The sequence below is a fragment of the Primulina tabacum genome, chromosome 10 (assembly GCF_025594145.1).
Source record: "Primulina tabacum isolate GXHZ01 chromosome 10, ASM2559414v2, whole genome shotgun sequence".
NCBI classification, from domain to species: domain Eukaryota; kingdom Viridiplantae; phylum Streptophyta; class Magnoliopsida; order Lamiales; family Gesneriaceae; genus Primulina; species Primulina tabacum.
This window is the reverse complement of record NC_134559.1, coordinates 40,459,159-40,479,799: the sequence shown is the minus strand read 5'-3', so window position 1 is coordinate 40,479,799 and position 20,641 is coordinate 40,459,159. Positions and strand designations below refer to the sequence as shown.

Genomic DNA, 20,641 nt, shown 5'->3' with positions numbered 1-20,641 from the left:
TGATTACTTGTTGACAGACAATTTTCGGCTCAAAGCATCTGAATCTCGATCGGGACAAGATAAGACATGTGAATTCAACGTAGCTCGGGCACTGCCGGATTGGGAAAAATTGTAGGCTAATTTGAATGTAAACGGGCAAACGAACGAGACTCATACTCCGCAACGAGGTGGCGAGATTTTAGCCAAATTCCTTCTCTAAGACCCCTAATTTGCGATTTTCCGCTTCTGTTAAGCTTCCGTTTCCTCAAGAAATCCGCTTAGAAAATTCGAAATTCGATTCCGGTTCAATTTTATCGTATCCCAGGCATAATAATAGCTTTACATTCGCTATTTTCTTCTTCTTATTTTTTTTCTATTTTTTGAGAACATTTAGCGATTTTTGTTGTCGTGAGCCGGTACCGTGCGGAAAAGGGTATGACGCAGATTACTCCGGAGACGGTTAACTCATTAAAAACAATTATTTCGACTGTTTAGCCATAATTTACGTAAATGGTCGCGACACGAGGACTGCCCAGGGAGGTCACCCATCCTAGCTCTGCCATCGCGTCGGAACGCTTAACTTCACGGTTCTTATTGTGCGAGAGCTGTGCCGCGTGTTGTCCATCGCCTCTCGCTCCACAAGTACTCGAGGGATATAAGAATAAACATCCCACACAATGTCGGGTGCGATCATAACAGCACTAATGCACCGGATCCCATCAGAACTCCGAAGTTAAGCGTGCTTGGGCGAGAGCAGTACTAGGTTGGGTGACCCCTTGGAAGTCTCGTGTGTCACCCCTTTTCGTGTTTTTATATTTTTATTACTTGTTGACAGACGATTTTCTGCTCAAATCATCTTAATCTCGATCGAGACCAGATAAGACATGTGAAATCAACGTAGCTCGGGCACTGCGGATTTGGGCAAAATTGTAGGCTAATTTGATTGTAAACGGGCAAACGAACGAGACTCATTGCTCTGCAATGAGCTGGCGAGATTTAGCCGAATTCCTTCTCTAAGACCCTCTAATTTGCAATTTTCCGCTTCTGTTAATAGCTTACGTACTCTATTTTCTTTTTATTTTGTTTCTATTTCTGGTAACATTTATCGATTTTGTTGTCGTGAGCCAGTTCTGTGCTGAAGGGTATGACGCAGATTACTCTGGAGATGGTTAATTCATTAAAAACAATTATTCGACTGTTTATCCATAATTTACATAAATGGTCGCGACACGAGGACTTCCCAGGGAGGTCACTCATCCTAGCTCTGCCATCGCACCAGACGCTTAACTTCATGGTTCTGATTGGGCGAGAGCAGTGCCGCGTGTTGTCCATCGCCTCCCGCTCCACAAGTACTCGAGGGATATAAAAATAAACATCCCAATCAATGTCGGGTGCGATCATACCAGCACTAATGCACGGATCCCATCAGAACCCCGAAGTTAAGCGTGCTCAGGCGAGAGCAATACTAGGATGGTTGACCCCCTGGGAAGTCCTTGTGTTGCACCCCTTTCCGTGTTTTTCTATTTTTGATTACTTGTGACAGTCGTTTTCGGCTCAAATCATCTGAATCTCGATCGAGACCAGATAAGACATGTGAAATAAACGTAGCTCGGTCACTGCCGGATTTGGACAAAATTGTAGGCTAATTTAATTGTAAACGGGCAAACGAACGAGGCTCATTACTCCGCAATGAGCTGGCGAGATTTTAGCCGAATTCCTTTTCCAAGACCCTATAATTTCGATTTCCGCTTCTGTTAAACTTCCGTTTCCTCGAGAAATCCGCTTAGGAAGTTTGAAATTAGATTCTGGTTCTATTTTATTGTATCCCAGGCATAATAATAGCTTATATTCGCTATTTCTTCTTTTTATTTTTTTTTATTTTCTGGGAACATTTAGCGATTTTTGTTGTCGTGAGCCGGTTCTGTGCGGAAGGGTATGACGCAGATTACTCCGGAGAAGGTTAACTCATTAAAAACAATTATTTCGATCTTAACTTCATGGTTCTGATTGGGCGAGAGCAGTGACGCGTGTTGTCCATCGCCGCCTGCTCCACACGTACTCGAGGGATATAAGAATAAAAATCCCACTCAATGTCGGGGGCGATCATAACGGCACTAATGCACCGGATCCCATCAGAACTACGGAGTTAAGCGCGTGTGCGAGAGCAGCACTAGGATGGGTGACCCCCTGGGAAATCTTCGTGTTGCACCTCTTTTCGTGTTTTTCTATTTTTGATTACTTGTTGACGGATGATTTCGGCTCAAATCATCTGAATCTCGATCAGGACCTGATAAGACATGTGAAATCAACTTAGCTCGGGCAACTGCCGAATTTGGACAAAATGGTAGCGTAATTTGATTGTAAACGGAGAACACGAACGAGACCCTCTTCTCCGCAATGAGCTGGCGCGATTTTAGCCCGGAATTCATTCACTAAGACCCTCTAATTTGCGATTTTTCGCTTCTGTTAAGCTTCTGTTTCCTCGAGAAATCCACTTAGAAGTGCGAAATTCGATTTCGGGTCCATTTTATCGTATCTCAGGCATAATAATAGCTTTATCTTTGCTATTTTCTTCTTCTTATTTTTATCTATTTTCTAGGAACATTTAGCGATTTTGTTGTCGTGAGCCGTTTATGTGTAGAAGGGTATGACGCAGATTACTCTGGAGACGGTTAATCATTAAAAACAATTATTTCGAGCTTAACTTCATGGTTCTGATTGGGCGAGAGCAGTGCCGCGTGTTGTCCATCGCCGCACGCTCACACCGTACTCGGATATATAAGCATAAAAATCCCATTCAATGTCGGGTGCGATCAACCAGAACTAATGCACACCGGATCCCATCTTACTCCGAAGTTAAGCGTGCTGGGCGAGAGCAGTACTAGGATGATGACTTCCCTGGGAAGTCCTCGTGTTGAACACCTTTTCGTGTTTTTCTATTTTTGATTACTTGTTGACAGACGATTTTCGTCTCAAGCTCTGAATCTCGATCGAGACCAGATATGACATGTGAAATCAACATAGCTCCCGGGCACGACTCATTACTCCGCAATAAGCGGGGCGAGATTTTAGCCGAATTCCTTCTCTAAGACCCTCTAGTTTGCGATTTTCCCCTTGTTTTAAGCTTCCGTTTCCCTCGAGAAATCCGCTTAGGAAGTTCGAAATTCGATTCATGTTCCAATTTTATCATATCACAAGCATAAAAAATAGCTTTACTTCGCTATTTTCTTTTTCCTTATTTTTTTTTCTATTTTCTGGGAACATTAGCGATTTTTGTTGTCGTGAGCCGGTTAAGTGCGGAAGGGTTCGACGCAGATTATTCTGGAGACGGTTACTCATTAAAAACAATTATTTCGACTATTTAGCCATAGTTTACGGAAACGATCGCGACACGAGGACTTCCCAGGGAGGTCACCCATCCCAGCTATGCCATCACGCCAGAACGCATCAACTTCATGGTTCTGATTGGGCGAGATATAAGAATAAAAATCGCACTCAATGTAACTGCCGGATTTTGACAAAATTGTAGCCTAATTTGATTGTAACGGGACAACGAACGAGACTCATTACTCCGCATTGAGCTTGCGAGATTTTAGCGGAATTCATTCTCTAAGACCCTCTAATTTGCGATTTTCCGCTTCTGTTAAGCTTCTGTTTTCCTTGAGAAATCCGCTTAGTGAGTTCATAATTCGATCCGGTTCCATTTTATCGTATCCCACTCAATGTGCGGAAGCGTATGACGCAGATTACTCTGGAGACGGTTAACTAATTAAAAACAATTATTTCGAGCTTAACTTCATGGTTCTGATTGGGCGCGAGAGCAGTGCCGCGAGTTGTCCATCGCCGCCTGCTTCCACACGTACTCGAAGGAGATATAAGAATAAAAATCCCACCCATTTCGGGTGCGATAATACCAGAACTAATGCACCGGATCCCATCAGAACACTGAAGTTAAGCGTGCTTGGGCGAGAGCTGTACTAGGAGGAGTGACCCCCTGGGAAGTCCTGGTGTTGCATCCCTTTTCGTGTTTTTCTATTTTTGATTACTTGTTGACAAGACGATTTGCGGCTCAAATCATCTGAATCTCTCGATCCAGACCAGATAAGACATGTGAAATCACCGTAGCTCGGGAACTGCCGGATTTTGACAAAATTGTAGCCTAATTTGATTGTAAATGGGCAAACGAACGAGACTCATTACTGCCGCAATGAGCTGGCGAGATTTTAGCCGAATTCCTTCTCTAATACCCTATAATTTGCGATTTTCCGCTTCTGTTAAGCTTCCGTTTCCTCGAGAAATCCGCTTAGGAAGTTCGAAATTCGATTCCTGTTCCATTTTATCGTATCTCAAGCATAGAATAGCTTTACATTCGCTATTTTTTCTTCTTATTTTTTTTCTATTTCTGGGAACATTTAGAAATTTTTGTTGTCGTGAGGCCGGTTCTGTGCGGAAGAGTATGACGCAGATTACTCCGGAGACGGTTTAACTCATAAAAACAATTATTTCGACAGTTTTAGCCATAATTTACGTAAACGATCGCGACACGAGGACTCCCAAGGAGGTCACCCATCCTAGCTTTGCCATCGCGCCAGAACGCTAACTTCATGGTTCTATTGGGCCGATAGCAGTGGCCGCGTGTTGTCCATCGCTCTCGCTCCCACACGTACTCGAGGGATCAAGACTAAAATATCGTTGTCAATGTTGGGTGCAAATCATACCAGCACTAATGCACCGGATCCCATCAGAATTCCGAAGTTAAGCGTGCTTGGGCGAGAGCAGAACTAGGATGGGTGACCCCCTGGGAAGTCCTCGTGTTGCACCGCTTTTCCTGTTTTTCTATTTCCTTGTTGACAGACGGGTTTCGGCTCAAATCATCTGAATCTCGATCGGGACCAGGTAAGACATGTGAAATGAAAGTAGCTCGGGCACTGCCGGATTTGGACAAAATTGTAGGCTAATTTGATTGAAAAGAGGCAAACGGACGAGACTCATTACTACACCCCTTTTCGTGTTTTTCTTTTTTTTATTACTTGTTGACAGACGATTTTCGACTCAAATCATCTGAATCTCGATCGGGACAAGATAAGACATGTGATATCAACGTAGCTCGGGCACTGCCGGATTTGGACAAAATTGTAGGTTAATTTGATTGTAAACGGGCAAACGAACGAGACTCATTACTCCGCAACGAGGTGACGAGATGTTAGCCGAATTCCTTCTCTAAGACCCTCTAATTCACAATTTTTCGCTTCCCCTTAAGCTTGCGTTTCCGCGAGAAATCCGCTTAGAAGTTCGAAATTCGATTCCGGTTCCATTTATCGTATCCCTGGCATAATAATAGCTTTACATTCGCTATTTCTTCTTCTTATTTTTTTTTCTATTTTCTTGGAACATTTAGCGATTTTGTTGTCGTGAGCCGGTTGTGTGCGGAAGGGTATTACGCAGATTACTCCGGAGATGGTTAACTCATTAAAAACAATTATTTCGACTGTTTTAGCCATAATTTACGTAAATGGTCGCGACACGAGGTTTTCCCAGGGAGGTCAACCATCCTAGCTCTGCCATCGCGCCAGAATGCTTAACTTCATGGTTCTGATTGGGCGAGAGAAGTGCCGCGTGTTGTCAATCGCAAGCCCGCTCCATACGTACTCGAGGGATATAAGAATAAACATCCCAGTCAATGTCTGGTGCGATCATACAAGCACTAATGCACCGGATCCCATCAGAACTCTGAAGTTAAGCGTGCCTAGGCGAGAGAAGTACTAGGATGGATGACCCCCTGGGAAGTCCTCGTGTTACAACCCCTTTTCATTTTTCTAATTTTGATTACTTGTTGGACAGACGATTTTAGGCTCAAATCATCTGAATCTCGAACGGGACCAGATAAGACATGTGAATCAAAGCAGTCGGGCATTGCCGGATTTGAACAAAATTGTAGGCTAATTTGATTGTAAACGGGCAAACGAACGAGACTCGTTACTCCGCAATGAGCTAGCGAGAGTTTAGCCGAATTCTTTCTTTAAGACCCTCTAATTTGCAATTTTCCGCTTCTGTTAAGCTTCCGTTCCCTCGAGAAATCCGCTTAGGAAGTTCGAAATTCGATTCCTGTTCCATTTTATCGTATCTCAGCATAATAATAGGTTTACATTCGCTATTTTCTTCTTCTTATTTTTTTTTCTATTTTCTGGGAACATTTAGCGATTTTTATTGTCGTGAGCCGGTTCTGTGCAGAAGGGTATGACGCAGATTACTCCGGAGTACGGTTAACTCATTAAAAACAATTATTTCGAATGTTTTAGCCATAATTTACGTAAACGGGTCGCGACACGAGAATTTCCAGGGAGGTCACCATCCTAGCTCTGCCATCGCGCCAGAACGCTTATTTTCATGTTCTGATTGGGCAATAACAGTGCCGTGTGTTGTCCATCGCCGCCCGCTCCACACGTACTCGAGGGATATAAGAATAGACATCCCACACAATGTCGGGTGCGATCATACAAGCACTAATGCACCAGATCCCATCAGAACTCCAAAGTTAAGCATGCTTGGGCGAGAGCAGTACTAGAACGGGTGACCCCCTGGGAAGTCCTCGTGTTGCACCCCTCTTCGTGTTTTTCTATTTTTGATTACTTATTGACAGACGATTTTAGCTCAAATCATCTGAATCTCGATCGAAACCATATAAGACATGCGAAATCAACGTATATCGGACACTGCTGGATTTGGACAAAATTGTAGGCTAATTTGATTGTAAACGGGCAAACGAACGAGACTCAATACTCCGCCAACGAGGTGGCGAGTTTTAGCCGAATTCCTTCTCTAAGACCCTCTAATTTGCGATTTTCCGCTTCTGTTAAGCTTCTGTTTCCTTGAGAAATCCGCTTAGTGAGTTCATAATTCGATTCCGTTCCATTTTATCGTATCCCACTCAATGTCGGGTGCGATCATACCAGCACTAATGCACTGGATCTCAGCAGAACTCCGAAGTTAGGCGTGCTTGGGCGAGAGCAGTACTAGGATGGGTGACCCCCTAGGAAGTCCTCTTGTTGCACCTATTTTTCGTGTTTTTCTATTTTTGATTACTTGTTGACAGACGATTTTTCATTTCAATCATCTGAATCTCGATCGGGACCAGATAAGACATGGGAAATAAACGTAGCTCGGGCACTGCCGGAATTGGACAAAATTGTAGGCTAATTTTATTGTAAACGGGCAAAAGAACGAGACTCATTACTCCGCAACGAGGTGGCGAGATTTTAGCCTAATTCCATCTCTAAGTCCCTCTAATTTGAGATTTTCCGCTTCTGTTAAGTTCCGTTTTCTCGAGAAATCCGCTTAGAAAGTTCAAAATTCGATTCTGGTTTCATTTTATCGTATCTCATGCATAATAATAGCTTTACATTCGCTATTTCCTATTCTTATTTTTTTCAATTTTTAGTAACATTTAGCAATTTTGTTGTCGTGAGCCGGTTCTGTGTGGTAGGTCCAGACACGAGGACTTCCAAGGGAGGTCACCCATCTTAGCTCTGCCGTCGCGCCAGAACGCTTAACTTCATTGTTATGATTGGGCGAGAGCAGTGCCGCGTGTTGTCCATCGCCGCCCGCTCCACACGTACTCGAGGGATATAAGAATAAACATCCCACTCAATGTCAGGTGCGATCATACCAGCACTAATGCACCAGATCCCATCAGAACTCTGAAGTTAAGCGTGCTTGGGCGAGAGCAGTACTAGGATGGGTGACTCCCTGTGAAGCCCTATTGTTGCACCCCTTTTCGTGTTTTTTTATTTTTGATTACTTGTGGACAGACGATTTGGGCTCAAATCATCTGAATCTCGATCGGGACCAGATAAGACTTCTGAAATCAGCGTAGCTCGGGCTATGCCGGATTTTGACAAAATTGTAGGCTAATTTGATTGTAAACGGGCAAACGAACGAGAATCATTGCTCCGCAATGAGCTGGTGAGATTTTAGCCGAATTTTTTCTCTAGGACCCTCTAATTTGCGATTTTTCCGCTTCTTTAAGCTTCTGTTTCCTTGAGAAATCAGCTTAGGAAGTTCGAAATTCGATTACTGTTCCATTTTGTCGTATCCCAATCATAATAATATCTTTAAATTCGCTATTTGTCTTCTTCCTATTTTTTTTTCTATGTTCTGGGAACATTTAGCGATTTTTGTTGTCGTGAGCCGGTTCTGTGCGGAAGGGTATGACGCATATTACTCCGGAGACGGTTAACTCATTAAAAACAATTATTTCGACTGTTTTAAGCGATAATTTACGTAAACGGTCGCGACACGAGGTCTTCCCAGGGAGGTCACCCATCCTAGCTCTTCCGTCGCGCCAGAACGCTTAACTTCATCGTTCTAATTGGGCGAGAGCAGTGCCACGTGTTTTCCATCGCCGCCCGCTCCACACGTACTCGAGAGATATAAGAATAAACATCCCACTCAATGTCGGATGCGATCATACTAGCACTAATGCACTGGATCCCATCAGAACTCCGAAGTTAAGCGTGCTTGGGCGATAGCAGTACTAGGATGGGTGACCCGACCCCCTAGGAAGTCCTCGTGTTGCACCCCTTTTCGTGTTTTTTTTATTTTTGATTACTTGTTGACAGACGATTTTGGCTCAAATCATCAAAATCTCGGTCGGGACCAGATAAGACATGTGAAATCAACCTAGCTTGGGCACTGCCGGATTTTGACAAAATTGTAGCCTAATTTGATTGTAGACGGGCAAACGAACGAGACTCATTCCTTCGCAATGAGCTGGCGAGATTTTAGCCGAATTCCTTCTCTACGACCCTCTAATTTGCGATTTTCCGCTTCTGTTAAGCTTCCGTTTCCTCGAGAAATCCGCTTAGGAAGTTCGAAATTAAATTCCGGTTCCATTTTATCTTATCTCAAGCATAATAATAGCTTTACATTCGTTATTTTCTTATTCTTAATTTTTTTCTATTTCTGGGAACATTTAGCGATTTTTGTTGTCGTGAGCCGGTTCTGTTCGGAAGGGTATGACGCAGATTACTCCGGAGACGGTTAACTCATTAAAAACAATTATTTCGACTGTTTTAGCCATAATTTACATAAACAATCGCGACACGAGGACAGCCCACGAGGACGCCAGAACGCTTAACTTCATGGTTCTGATTGGGCGAGAGAAGTGCCGCGTGTTGTCCATCGCCGCCCGCTCCACACGTACTCGAGGGATATAAGAATACACATCCCACTCAATGTCGGGTGCGATCATACAAGCACTAATGCACTAAGCGATCATACGAGCCTCATTACTCCGCAACGAGCTGGCGAGATTTTAGCCGAATTCATTCTATAAGACCCTCTAATTTGCGATTTTCCGATTCTGTTAATCTTCCGTTTCCTTGAGAAATCTTCTAAGCAAGTTTGAAATTCGATTTCGGTTCCATTTTATAGTATACCAAGCATAATAATAGCTTTACATTCGCTATTTTCTTTTTCTTATTTTTTTCTATTTTCTGGGAACATTTAGCGATTTTTATTGTCGTGAGCCGGTTCTGTGCAGAAGGATATGACGAAGATTACTCCGGAGATGGTTAACTCATTAAAAACAATTATTTCGAATGTTTTAGCCATAATTTACGTAAACGGTCGCGACACGAGGACTGCCCAGGGAGGTCACCAATCCTAGCTCTGCCATCGCGCCAGAAGGCTTAATTTCATGGTTTTTATTGGGCGAGAGCAGTACCGCGTGTTGTCCATCGCCGCCTGCTCCACACGTACTCGAGGGATATAAGAATAAAAATCCCACTCAATGTCGGGTGCGATCATACCAGCACTAATGCACCAGATCCCATCAGAACTCCGAAGTTAAGCATGCTTGGGCGAGAGCAGTACTATTTTTGGTTTCTTGTTGACATACGATTTTTGGCTCAAATCATCTGAATCTCGATCAGGACCAGATAAGACATGTGAAATCAACGTAGCTCGGGCACTGCCAGATTTGAACAAAATTGTAGCCTAATTTGATTGTAAACGGGCGAACGAACGAGACTCATTACTCCGCGATGATTTGACAAGATTTCACCCGAATTTCTTCTTAAGACACTCTAATTTGAGATTTTTCGCTTCTGTTAAGATTCCGTTTCCTCGAGAAATCCGCTAAGGAAGTTTGAAATTCGATTCTGGTTCCATTTTATCGTATCTCAGGCATAATAATGGCTTTACATTTGCTATTTTCTTATTCTTATTTTTTTTTCTATTTTCTGGGAACATTTAGCGATTTTTTTTGTCGTGAGCCGGTACTGTGCGGAAGGGTATAACGCAGATTACTCTGAAGACGGTTAACTCATTAAAAACAATTATTTCGACTGTTTTATCTATAATTGACGTAAACGGTCGCGACACGAGGACTTCCCAGGGAGGTCACCCAACCTAGCTCTTCCATCGCGCTAGAACGCTTAACTTCATTGTTCTGATTGGGCGAGAGCAGTGCCGCGTGTTGTCCATCGCCGCCCGCTCCACACGTACTCGAGGGATATAAGAATAAAAATACCACTTAATGTCGGGTGCGATCATACCAGCACTAATGCACCGGATCTCATCAGAACTCCAAAGTTAAGCATGCTTGGGCGAGAGCAGTACTAGAATGGGTGACCCCCTTGGAAGTTCTCGTGTTGCACCCCTTTTCGTGTTTTTCTATTTTTGATTACTTGTTGACAGAAATTTTCGGCTCAAATCATCTGAATCTCGATCGGCACCACATGGAAAATAAACGTAGCTCGGGCTCTGCCGGATTTGGAAAAAATTGTAGGATAATTTGATTGTAAACGGGCAAACGAACGAGACTCATTACTCCGCAATGAGCTGACGAGATTTTAGCCGAATTCCTTCTCTAAGACCCTCTAATTTGCGATTTTCCGCTTCTGTTAAACTTCTGTTTCCTCGAGAAATCCGCTTAGGAAGTCCGAAATTCGATTCCGATTTATTTTATCGTATCCCAGGCATAATAATAGCTTTACATTCGCTATTTTCTTCTTCTTAATTTTTTTTCTATTTTCTGGGAAGATTTAGCGATTTTTGTTGTCCTGAGCCGGTTCTATGCGGAAGGGTATGACGCAGATTACTCCGGAGATGATTAACTCAATAAAAACAAATATTTCGACTGTTTTAGCCATAATTTACGTAAACGATCGCGACACGAGGATTTACCAGGGAGTGTCACCCATCTTAGCTCTTCCATCGCGCCAGAACGCTTAACTCAATGGTTCTGATTGGGCGAGAGCAGTGGCGAGTGTTGTCCATCGCCGCCTGCTCCTACGTACTCGATGGATATAGGAATAAACATCCCACTTAATGTCAAGTGCGATCATACCAGCACTAATGCACCGAATCCCATCAGAACTGCGAAGTTAAGCGTGCTTGGGCGAGAGCAGTACTAGGATGGGTGACCACGTGGGAAGTCCTCGTGTTGCACCCCTTTTCGTGTTTTTCTATTTTTGATTACTTGTTGACAGACGATTTTCGGCTCAAATCATCTGAATCTCGATCGGGACCAGATAAGACATGTGAAATCAACGTAGCTCGTGCACTGCCGGATTTTGACAAAATTGTAACCAAATTTGATTGTTCCGCAATGAGCTGGCGAGATTTTAGCCGAATTCCGTCTCTAAGACACTCTAATTTGAGATTTTCCGCTTCTGTTAAGCTTCCGTTTCCTCGAGAAATCCGCTTAGGAAGTTCGAAATTCGATTTCGGTTCCATTTTATCTTATCTCAGGCATAATAATAGCTTTACATTCGTTATTTTCTTATTCATAATTTTTTTCTATTTTCTGGGAACATTTAGCAATTTTTGTTGTCGTGAGCCGATTCTGTGCGGAAGGGTATGACGCAGATTACTCCGGAGACGGTTAACTCATTAAAAACAATTATTTCGACTGTTTTATCCATAATTTACGTAAACGGTCGCGACACGAGGACTTTCGAGGGAGGTCACTCATCCTAGCTCTGCCATCGTGCCAGAACGCTTAACTTCATGGTTCTGATTGGCCGAGAGAAGTGCCACGTGTGGTCCATCGCCGTCAGCTCCACACGTACTCGAGGGATATAAGAATAACAATCCCACTAAATTTCGAGTGCCATTATACCAGCAATAATGCACCGGATCCCATCAGAACACCGAAGTTAAGCGTGCTTGGGCGAGAGCAGTACTAGGGTGGGTGACCCCCTTGGAAGTCCTCGTGTTGCACCCATTTTCGTGTTTTTCTATTTTTGATTACTTGTTGACAGACGATTTTTGGCTCAAATCATCTGAATCTCGATCGGGACCAGATAAGACATGTGAAATCAACGTAGATCGGGCACTGCCGGATTTGGACAAAATTGTAGGCTAATTTGATTGTAAACGGGCAAACGAACGAGACTCATCACTCCGCAACGAGGTGGCGAGATTTTAGCCTAATTCCTTCTCTAAGACCCTCTAATTTGAGATTTTCAGCTTCTGCTAGGCTTCCGTTTCCTCGAGAAATCCGCTTAGGAAGTTCGAAATTCGATTCCAGATCCATTTTATCGTATCTCATGCATAATAATAGCTTTACATTCGCTATTTTCTTCTTCTTATTTTTTTCTATTTTCTGGGAACATTTAGCAATTTTTGTTGTCGTGAGCCGGTTCTGTGCGGAAGTGTATGATACACATTAGTCTGGAGACGGTTAACTCATTAAAAACAAATATTTCGACTGTTTTAGCCATAATTTACGTAAACGATCACGACACGAAGATTTACCAGGGAGTGTCACCCATCCTAGCTCTTCCATCGCGCCAGAACGCTTAACTTCATGGTTCTTATTGGGCGAGAGCAGTGCCGAGTGTTGTCCATCGCCGCCCGCTCCTATGTACTCAAGGGATATAAGAATAAACTTCCCACTCAATGTCGGGTGCGATCATACCAGCACTAATGCTCCGGATCCCATCAGAACTCCGAAGTTAAGCGTGCTTGGGCGAGAGGAGTACTAGAATGGGTGACGCCTTGGAATTCCTCGTGTTACACTCCTTTTCGTGTTTTTCTATTTTTGATTATTTGTTTACAGACGATTTTCGGCTCAAATCATCTGAATCTCGATCGGGACCAGATAAGACATGGGAAATCAACGTAGCTCGGGCACTGCCGGATTTTGACAAAATTGTAGGCTAATTTGATTGTAAACGGGCAAACGAACGAGACTCTTTACTCCGCAACGAGGTGGCGAGATTTTAGCCTAATTCCTTCTCTAAGACCCTCTAATTTCAGAATTTCAGCTTCTGTTAGGCTTCCGTTTCCTCGAGAAATACGCTTAGAAAGTTCGAAATTCGATTCCGATTTCATTTTATCATATCCCAGGCATAATAATAGCTTTACATTCGCTATTTTCTTCTTCTTAATTTTTTTATTTTCTAGGAACATTTAGCGATTTTTGTTGTCGTGAGCCGGTTCTGTGCGAAAGGTTATGACGCATATTACTCCGGAGACGGTTAACTCATTAAAAACAAATATTTCGACTGTTTTGGTCATAATTTACGTAAACGATCGCGACACGAGGATTTACCAGGGAGTGTCACCAATCCTAGCTCTTCCATTGCGCTAGAACGCTTAACTTCATGGTTCTTATTGGGCGAGAGCAGTGCCGAGTGTTGTCCATCGCGCCCGCTCCTACGTACTCAAGGGATATAAGAATAAACTTCCCACTCAATGTCGGGTGCGATCATACCAGCACTAATGCGCCGGATCCCATCAGAACTCCAAAGTTAAGCGTGCTTGGGTGAGAGCAGTACTAGGATGGGTGACCCCCTGTGAATTCCTCATGTAGCACCCCTTTTCATGTTTTTCTATTTTTGATTACTTGTTGACAGACGATTTTCTGCTCAAATCATCTGAATCTCGATCGGGACCAGATAAGACATGTGAAATCAACGTAGCTCGGGCACTGCCGGATTTTGACAAAATTGTAAACTAATTTGATTGTAAATGGGCAAACGAACGAGACTTATTACTCCGCAATGAGCTGACGAGATTTTAGCCGAATTCCTTCTCTAAGACCCTCTAATTTGCGATTTTCTGCTTCTGTTAAGCTTCTGTTTCCTCGAGAAATCCGCTTAGGAAGTTCGAAATTCGATTCCGGTTCCATTTTATCTTATCTCAGGCATAATAATAGCTTTACATTCGTTATTTTCTTTTTCTTAATTTTTCTATTTTCTGGGAACATTTAGCGATTTTTGTTGTCGTGAGCCGGTTCTGTTCGGTAGGGTATGACGCAGATTACTCCGGAGATAGTTAACTCATTAAAAACAATTATTTCGACTGTTTTATCCATAATTTACGTAAACAGTCGCGACACAAGGACTTCTGAGGGAGGTCACCCATCCTAGCTCTGCCATCATGCCAGAACGCTTAACTTCATGGTTCTGATTGGGCAAGAGAAGTGCCGGGTGTTGTCCATCGCCGTCCGCTCCACACGTACTCGAGGGATATAAGAATAAAAATCCAACTGAATGTCGAGTGCGATTATACCAGCACTAATGCACCGGATCCCATCAGAACCCCGAAGTTAAGCGTGCTTGGGCGACAGCAGTACTAGGATGGGTGACCCATAAAGAAGTCCTCGTGTTGCTCCCCTTTTCGTGTTTTTCTGTTTTTGATTACTTGTTGACAGACGATTTTCGGCTCAAATCATCTGAATCTCGATCGGGACAAAATGAGACATTTTTTTTTTTCTATTTTCTGTGAACATTTAGCGATTTTTGTTGTTGTGAGCCGGTTCTGTGCGGAAGGGTATGACTCAGATTACTCTGGAGACGATTAACTAATAAAAAACAATTATTTCGACTGTTTTAGCCATAATTTAAGTAAACGATCGCGACACGAGGACTTCCCATGGAGGTCACCCATCCTAGCTCTTCCATCGCGCCAGAACGCTTAACTTCAAGGTTCTGATTGAGCGAGAGCAGTGCCGCGTGTTGTCCATCGCCGCCCGCTCCACACGTACTCGAGGTATATAAGAATACAAATCCCTCTCAATGTCGGGTGCGATCATACCAGCACTAATGCACCGGATCCCATCAGAACTCCGAAGTTAAGCGTGCTTGGGCGAGAGCAGTACTATTATGGGTGAGCCGCTTCTGTACGGAAGGGTATGACACAAATTAGTCCGGAGACGTTTAACTCATTAAAAACAATTATTTCGACTGTTTTACCTATAATTTACGTAAGGAGTCGTGACACGAGGACTTCCCAGGGAGGTCACCCATCCTAGCTCTACCATCGCACCAGAACGCTTAACTTTATGGTTCTGATTGGACGAGAGCAGTGGCACGCGTGTTGTCCATCGCCGCCAGCTCCACACGTACTCGAGAGCAGTACTAGGATGGGTGACCCCCTTGGAAGTCCTGGGGTTGTACCCCTTTTCGTGTTTTTCTATTATTGATTACTTGTTGACAGACGATTTTCAGCTCAAATCATCTGAATCTCGGTCGGGACCAGATTAGACATGTGAAATCAACGTAGATCGGGCACTGCCGGATTTGGACAAAATTGTAGGCTAATTTGATTGTAAACGGACAAACGAACGAGACTCATTACTCCGCAATGAGCTGGCGAGATTTTAGCCGAATTCCTTCTCTAAGACCCTCTAATTTGCGATTTTCCGCTTCTGTTAATTATCCGTTTCCTAATGAAATCCGCTTAGGAAGTTCGAAATTCGATTCATGTTCCATTTTATCATATCCCAGGCATAATATAAGCTTTACCTTCGCTATTTTCTTCTTCTTATTTTTTTTTGTATTTTTGGGAACATTTAGCAATTTTTGTTGTCGTGAGCCGGTTCAGTGCGGAAGGGTATAACGTAGATTACTCAGGAGACGGTTAACTCATTAAAAATAATTATTTCGACTATTTAGCCATAATTTACGTAAACGGTCGCGACACGAGGACTGCCCAGGGAGGTTACCCATCCTAGCTCTGCCATCGCGCCAGAACGCTTAACACTTAATTTCGTTTCCTCGAGAAATCCGCTTAGGTAGTTCAAAATTTGATTCCGTTTCCATTTTATCGTATCCAAGGCATAATAGTAGCTTTACATTCGACTCTTTTAGTCATAATTTAAAAAACAATTATTTCGACTCTTTTAGTCATAATTTATGTACACGGTCGCGACAAGAGGTTTGCCCAGGGAGGTCACCCATTCTCGCTCTGCCATCGCGCCTGAACGCTTAACTTCATGGTTTTGATTGGGCGAGAGAAGTGCCGCGTGTTGTCTATCGCCGCCCGCTCCACATGTACTCGAGGGATATAAGAATAAACATCCCACTCAATGTCGGGTGCGATCATACCAGCACTAATGCACCGGATCCCATCAGAACTCCGAAGTTAAGCGTTCATGGCGAGAGCAATACTATGATGGGTGACCCCCTGGGAAGTCCTCGTGTTGCACCCCTAATCGTGTTTTTTTATTTTTGATTGCTTGCTGACAGACTATTTTCGGTTCAAATAATCTGAATCTCTATCGGGACCAGATAAAACATGTGAAATCAACGTAGCTCGAGAAATGCCGGATTTGGACAAAATTGTACACTAATTTGATTGTAAACGGGCAAAGGAACGAGACTCATTGCGATTTTCTGCTTCTGTTAAGTTTCCGTTTCCTCGAGAAATTCGCTTAGGAAGTCGAAATTCGATTCCATTTCCATTTTATCGTATCCCAGGCATAATAATAGCATTACATTCGCTATTTTCTTCTTATTATTTTTTTTTATTTTCTGGGAACATTTAGCGATTTTTGTTGTAGTGAGCCGGTTATGTGCGGAAGGGTATGACGCAGATTACTCCGTGGACAGTTAACTCATTAAAAAACAATTATTTCGACTGTTTTAGCCATAATTTACGTAAACGGTCGCGACACGAGGACTTCCCTGGGAGGTCACCCATCCTAACTCTGCCATCAGCTAGAACGCTTAACTTCATGGTTCTGATTGGGCTAGAGCAGTGCCGCGTATTGTCCATCGCCGCCTGCTCCACACGTACTCGAGGATATAAGAATAAACATCCCACTCAATGTCGGGTGCGATCGTACCAGCCCTAATGCACCAGATCCCATCGGAACTCTGAAGTTAAGCGTGATTGGGCGAGAGCAGTACTAGGATGTCCTTGTTTTGCAACCCTTTTCGTGTTTTTCTATTTTTGATTACTTGTTGACTGACGATTTTCAGCTCAAATCATCTGAATCTCGATCGGGACCAGATAAGACATGTGAAATAAACGTAGCTCGGGCACTGCCGGATTTGGACAAAATTGTAGGCTAATTTGATTGTAAACGGGCAAACGAACGAGACTCATTACTCCGCAACGAGGTTGCGAGATTTTAGCCGAACTCCTTCTCTAAGACCCTCTAAATTGCGATTTTCCGCTTTTGTTAAGCTTCTGTTTTCTCGAGAAATCAGCTTAGGAAGTCCGAAATTCGATTCCGGTTCCATTTTATAGTATCCAGGCATAATAATAGCTTTACATTCGTTATTTTCTTCTTCTTATTTTTTTTCTATTTTCTGGGAACATTTAGCGATTTTTGTTGTCGTGAGCCGGTTCTGTGCGGAAGGGTATGACACAGATTACTCCGGAAATGGTTAACTCAGTAAAAACAATTATTTCGACTGTTTAAGCCATAATTTACGTAAACGGTCGGAGGTCACCCATCCTAGCTCTTCCATTGCGACAGAACGCTTTACTTCATGGTTCTGATTGGGCTTGAGCAGTGCCGAGTGTTGTCCATCGCCGCCCGCTCCACACGTACTCGAGAGATATAAGAATAAACATCCTACTCAATGTCGGGTGCGATCATACCAGCACTAATGCACCGCATCCCATCAGAACTCCGAAGTTAAGCATGCTTGGGCGAGAGCAGTACTAGGATAGGTGACCCCTTGGAAGTCCTCGTGTTGCACCCCTTTTCGTGATTTTCTATTTTTGATTACTCGAGAAATCCGCTAATAAAGTCCGAAATTCGATTCCGGTTCCATTTTATCGTATCCCAGGTATAATAATAGCTTTACATTCGCTATTTTCTTCTTCTTTTTTTCTATTTTCTGGGAACATTTAGCCATTTTTGTTGTCGTGAGTCGGTTCTGTGCGGAAGGGAATGATGCAGAGTACTCCGGAGACGGTTAACTTTTTAAAAAAAATTATTTCGACTGTTTTAGCCATAATTTACGTAAACGGTCGCGTCACGAGGACTTCCAAGGAAGGTCACCCATCCTAGCTCTGCCATCGCGCGAGAACGCTTAACTTCATGGTTCTGATTGGGCCAGAGCAGTGCCGCGTGTTGTCCATCGTCGCCCGCTCCACACGTACTCGAGAGATATAAGAAGAATAAACATCCCACTCAATGTCGGGTGCGATCATACCAGCACTAATGCACCGGATCCTATCAGAACTCCGATGTTAAGCGTGCTTGGGCAAGAGCAGTACTAGGCTGGGTGACCCCTTGGAAGTCCTCGTGTTGCAACCCTTTTCGTGATTTTCTATTTTTGATTACTTGTTGACAGCCAATTTTCGGCTCAAATCATCTGAATCTCGATCGGGACCAGATAAGGCATGTGAAATCAACGTAGCTCGGGAACTGCCGGATTTGGAAAAAATTGTAGCCTAATTTGATTGTAAACGGGCAAACGAACGAGACTCATTACTCCGCAATGAGCTGACGAGATTTTAGCCGAATTCCTTCTCTAAGACCCTCTAATTTGCGATTTTCTGCTTTTGTTAAGCTTCCGTTTCATCGAGAAATCCGCGTAGGAAGTTCGAAATTCGATTCCGGTTCCATTTTATCGTATCCCAGGCATAATAATAGCTTTACATTCGCTATTTTCTTCTTCTTAATTTCTATTTTCTGGGAACATTTAGCGATTTTTGTTGTCGTGAGCCGGTTCTGTGCGGCAGTGTATGAGGTAGATTACTCCGGATTCGATTAACTCATTAAAAACAATTATTTCAACTGTTTTAGCCATAATTTACGTAAACGGTCGCGACACGAGGACTTCCCTGGGAGGTCACCCATCATAGCTCTGCCATCGCGCTAGAACGCTTAACTTCATGGTTCTTATTGGGAGAGAGCAGTGCCGCGTGTTGTCCATCGCCGCCCGCTCCACACGTACTCGAGGGATATAAGAATAAAAATCCCACTCAATGTCGGGTGCGATCATACCAGCACTAATGCACCGGATCCCATCAGAACTCTGAAGTCAACCGTGCTAGGGCTAGAGCAGTACTAGGATTGGTGACCCCCTGGGAAGTCCTCATGTTGCACCTCTTTTCGTGTTAATTTATTTTTGATTACTTGTTGACAGACGTTTTTCGGCTCAAATCATCTGAATCTCGATCGGGACTAGATAAGACATGTGAAATCAACGTAGCTCGGGCATTGCCGGATTTGGACAAAATTGTAGCCTAATTTGATTGTAAACGGGCAAAAAAATGAGACTCATTGCTCTGCAATGAGCTGACAAGATTTTAGCCGAATTCCTTCTCTAATACCCTCTAATTTGCGATTTTCCACTTCTGTTAAGCTTCTGTTTCCTCGAGAAATCCGCTTAGGAAGTTCTAAATTCGATTCTTGTTCCATTTTATCGTATCTCAGACATAATAATAGCTTTATATTCGCTATTTTCTTCTTCTTATTTTTTTTCTATTTTCTGGGAACATTTAGCGATTTTTATTGTTGTTAGCCGGTTCTGTGCGGAAGGGTATGACGCAGATTACTCCGGAGACGGTTAACTCATTAAAACAATTATTTCGACTGTTTTAGCCATAATTTACTTAAACGGTCGCGACACGAGGACTTCCCAGGGAGGTCACCCATACTAACTCTGCCATCGCGCCAGAACGCTAACTTCATGGTTCTTATTGGGCGAGAGCAATGCCGCGTGTTGTCCATCGCCGCCCGCTCCACACGTACTCGAGGAATATAAGAATAAACATCCTACTCAATGTCGGGTGCGATCATACCAGCACTAATGCACCGGATCCCATCAGAACTCCAATGTCAACCGTGCTTGGGCTAGAGCAGTACTAGGATGGGTGTCGCCCTGCGAAGTCCTCGTGTTGTACCTCTTTTCGTGTTAATCTATTTTTGTTTACTTGTTGACAGACGATTTTCGGCTCAAATCATCTGAATCTCGATCGGCACCAGATAAGACATGTGAAATCAACGTAGCTCGGGCAGTGCCGGATTTGGACAAAATTATTTCCTAATTTGATTGTAAACGGGCAAACGAACGAGACACATTACTCCGCAATGAGATGGCGAGATGTTAGCCGAATTTCTTCTCTAAGACCCTCTAATTTGCGATTTTCCGCTTCTGTTAAGCTTCCGTTTCCTCAAGAAATCCTCTTAGAAAGTTTGAAATTCGATTCCTGTTCCATTTTATCGTATCTCAGGCATAATAATAGCTTTACATTCGATATTTTATTCTTCTTATTTTTTTTTTCTATTTTCTGGGAACATTTAGCGATTTTTGTTGCCGTGAGCCGGTTCTGTGCGGAAGGGTATGACGCAGATTACTCCGGAGACAGTTAACTCATTAAAAACAATTATTTCTATTGTTTTAGCCATAATTTACGTAAACGGTCCCGACACGAGGACTTCCCATGGGAGGTCACCCATCCT

General features: G+C 43.3%; 17 non-coding genes and 4 pseudogenes across 17 annotated transcripts; all 21 read left to right on the top strand.

Annotated features, from left to right (window-relative positions):
* The first annotated feature begins 661 nt into the window (after nucleotides 1–661).
* On the top strand, nucleotides 662–780 carry LOC142509660 (5S ribosomal RNA). Its single transcript, XR_012807823.1, has one exon. It is a non-coding gene; the product is annotated as a 5S ribosomal RNA (ribosomal RNA).
* Nucleotides 781–1,368: 588 nt separating this feature from the next.
* On the top strand, nucleotides 1,369–1,486 carry LOC142510320 (5S ribosomal RNA). Its single transcript, XR_012808439.1, has one exon. It is a non-coding gene; the product is annotated as a 5S ribosomal RNA (ribosomal RNA).
* Nucleotides 1,487–2,074: 588 nt separating this feature from the next.
* On the top strand, nucleotides 2,075–2,191 carry LOC142512500 (5S ribosomal RNA; annotated as a pseudogene).
* Nucleotides 2,192–3,879: 1,688 nt separating this feature from the next.
* On the top strand, nucleotides 3,880–3,998 carry LOC142511626 (5S ribosomal RNA; annotated as a pseudogene).
* A 684-nt stretch (nucleotides 3,999–4,682) lies between these two features.
* LOC142507656 (5S ribosomal RNA) lies at nucleotides 4,683–4,802 on the top strand. The gene has a single exon (XR_012805907.1). It is a non-coding gene; the product is annotated as a 5S ribosomal RNA (ribosomal RNA).
* An 862-nt stretch (nucleotides 4,803–5,664) lies between these two features.
* Nucleotides 5,665–5,783, top strand: LOC142508008 (5S ribosomal RNA). The gene has a single exon (XR_012806242.1). It is a non-coding gene; the product is annotated as a 5S ribosomal RNA (ribosomal RNA).
* Nucleotides 5,784–6,463: 680 nt separating this feature from the next.
* LOC142507736 (5S ribosomal RNA) lies at nucleotides 6,464–6,582 on the top strand. The gene has a single exon (XR_012805984.1). It is a non-coding gene; the product is annotated as a 5S ribosomal RNA (ribosomal RNA).
* A 333-nt stretch (nucleotides 6,583–6,915) lies between these two features.
* LOC142509749 (5S ribosomal RNA) lies at nucleotides 6,916–7,034 on the top strand. Its single transcript, XR_012807905.1, has one exon. It is a non-coding gene; the product is annotated as a 5S ribosomal RNA (ribosomal RNA).
* Nucleotides 7,035–7,631: 597 nt separating this feature from the next.
* Nucleotides 7,632–7,750, top strand: LOC142507073 (5S ribosomal RNA). The gene has a single exon (XR_012805338.1). It is a non-coding gene; the product is annotated as a 5S ribosomal RNA (ribosomal RNA).
* A 685-nt stretch (nucleotides 7,751–8,435) lies between these two features.
* LOC142510164 (5S ribosomal RNA) lies at nucleotides 8,436–8,559 on the top strand. The gene has a single exon (XR_012808292.1). It is a non-coding gene; the product is annotated as a 5S ribosomal RNA (ribosomal RNA).
* A 1,962-nt stretch (nucleotides 8,560–10,521) lies between these two features.
* LOC142515299 (5S ribosomal RNA) lies at nucleotides 10,522–10,640 on the top strand. Its single transcript, XR_012811152.1, has one exon. It is a non-coding gene; the product is annotated as a 5S ribosomal RNA (ribosomal RNA).
* A 675-nt stretch (nucleotides 10,641–11,315) lies between these two features.
* On the top strand, nucleotides 11,316–11,434 carry LOC142515302 (5S ribosomal RNA). The gene has a single exon (XR_012811155.1). It is a non-coding gene; the product is annotated as a 5S ribosomal RNA (ribosomal RNA).
* Nucleotides 11,435–12,089: 655 nt separating this feature from the next.
* LOC142509273 (5S ribosomal RNA) lies at nucleotides 12,090–12,208 on the top strand. The gene has a single exon (XR_012807456.1). It is a non-coding gene; the product is annotated as a 5S ribosomal RNA (ribosomal RNA).
* Nucleotides 12,209–12,890: 682 nt separating this feature from the next.
* LOC142507785 (5S ribosomal RNA) lies at nucleotides 12,891–13,008 on the top strand. The gene has a single exon (XR_012806031.1). It is a non-coding gene; the product is annotated as a 5S ribosomal RNA (ribosomal RNA).
* A 680-nt stretch (nucleotides 13,009–13,688) lies between these two features.
* Nucleotides 13,689–13,807, top strand: LOC142515498 (5S ribosomal RNA). Its single transcript, XR_012811341.1, has one exon. It is a non-coding gene; the product is annotated as a 5S ribosomal RNA (ribosomal RNA).
* Nucleotides 13,808–14,488: 681 nt separating this feature from the next.
* LOC142510686 (5S ribosomal RNA) lies at nucleotides 14,489–14,607 on the top strand (annotated as a pseudogene).
* A 1,698-nt stretch (nucleotides 14,608–16,305) lies between these two features.
* LOC142507583 (5S ribosomal RNA) lies at nucleotides 16,306–16,423 on the top strand. The gene has a single exon (XR_012805837.1). It is a non-coding gene; the product is annotated as a 5S ribosomal RNA (ribosomal RNA).
* A 1,386-nt stretch (nucleotides 16,424–17,809) lies between these two features.
* Nucleotides 17,810–17,927, top strand: LOC142508198 (5S ribosomal RNA). The gene has a single exon (XR_012806424.1). It is a non-coding gene; the product is annotated as a 5S ribosomal RNA (ribosomal RNA).
* A 442-nt stretch (nucleotides 17,928–18,369) lies between these two features.
* Nucleotides 18,370–18,487, top strand: LOC142508627 (5S ribosomal RNA). The gene has a single exon (XR_012806834.1). It is a non-coding gene; the product is annotated as a 5S ribosomal RNA (ribosomal RNA).
* A 679-nt stretch (nucleotides 18,488–19,166) lies between these two features.
* On the top strand, nucleotides 19,167–19,285 carry LOC142510153 (5S ribosomal RNA). The gene has a single exon (XR_012808282.1). It is a non-coding gene; the product is annotated as a 5S ribosomal RNA (ribosomal RNA).
* Nucleotides 19,286–19,966: 681 nt separating this feature from the next.
* Nucleotides 19,967–20,085, top strand: LOC142511702 (5S ribosomal RNA; annotated as a pseudogene).
* The last annotated feature ends 556 nt before the right edge of the window (nucleotides 20,086–20,641 follow it).